General features: G+C 45.0%; 1 protein-coding gene across 3 annotated transcripts in view; it reads left to right on the top strand.

Annotated features, from left to right (window-relative positions):
- ZNF106 (zinc finger protein 106) overlaps positions 1-1,233 on the top strand; it is a 54,667-nt gene that overhangs the window by 11,241 nt on the left and 42,193 nt on the right. The window lies entirely within an intron of this gene.

Here is a 1,233-nt window from a genome sequence, read left to right as displayed (position 1 = left end):
TGAATGGAGCACTATAGGGAGAGTGATAGGACATGGAGTCAGAGCGTGAGAGAGAAACGGATTTTGCATCCCGTGACAAAGGACTCTGTATTTTCTATAAGTGAGACGGACATCTGTTGGAAGATTCTGAGCAGAGGAGTTAAATGACCTGACTTAAATTTTAAAAGAGTTCCACATAACTTCGTGGCAAATAGATGGGGAAACACTGGAAACAGTTCCTTTATAAATAACAGAGACTTTATTTTGGGGGGCTCCAAAATCACTGCAGATGGTGACTGCAGCCATGAAATTAATAGCTTGCTCCTTGGAAGAAAAGCTATGACCAACCTAGACAGTATATTAAAAAGCAGAGACATTACTTTGCCAGCAAAGGTCCATCTAGTCAAAGCTATGGTTTTTCCAGTAGTCATGTATGGATGTGAGAGTTGGACCATAAAGAAAGCTGAGTGCCGAACAACTGATGCTTTTGAACTGTGGTGTTGGAGAAGACTCCTCAGAGTCCCTTGGACTGCAAGGAGATCAAACCAATTAATCCTAAAGAAAATCAGTCCTGACTGTTCATTGGAAAGTCTGATGCTGAAGCTGAAACTCCAGTCCTTTGGCCATCTGATGCAAAGAACTGACTCATTGGAAAAGCCCCTGATGCTGGGAAGGATTGAAGGCAGGAGGCGAAGGGGACGAGAGAGGATGAGATGGTTGGATGACATCACCGACTCAGTGAACATGAGTTTGAGCAAACTCCGAGAGTTGATGATGAACAGGGAAGCCTGGTGTGCTGCAGTCCATGGGGTCACAGAGAGTCAGACACGAGTGAGTGACTGAACTGAACTGAAAATCTTTGGTTGCTGATTTGAGAATAGATCATTGTGAGGATAGACAAAAGTGAAAATAGAGAGTCAGGTCATCCATGCTGTCCTCCAGGGAATCTTCCCAATCCAGGGATGAAACCCAGGTCTCCCACATTGCAGGCAGATACTTTACCATCTGAGCCACCAGGGAAGCCCAAGAATACTGGAGTGGGTAGCCTATCCCTTCTTCAGGGGAACTTCCCAACCCAGGAGCTGAACTGGGGTCTCCTGCATTGCAGGCAGTTTCTTTACCAGCTGAGCTACCAGGGAAGCCCTAAGTGATCTAACTTAAATTTTAAAATCCCATTCTGAGAATCTTTGATTCCTGCTTTGAGAATGGATCGTGAGAGTATAGACAAGAGTGGAAATAGGGAGTCAGGTCAGT

Source organism: Bison bison, unplaced genomic scaffold (genome assembly GCF_000754665.1).
Source record: "Bison bison bison isolate TAMUID 2011002044 unplaced genomic scaffold, Bison_UMD1.0 scf7180017864259, whole genome shotgun sequence".
NCBI lineage: Eukaryota > Metazoa > Chordata > Mammalia > Artiodactyla > Bovidae > Bison > Bison bison.
This window is presented reverse-complemented; position numbering and strand designations above follow the sequence as displayed.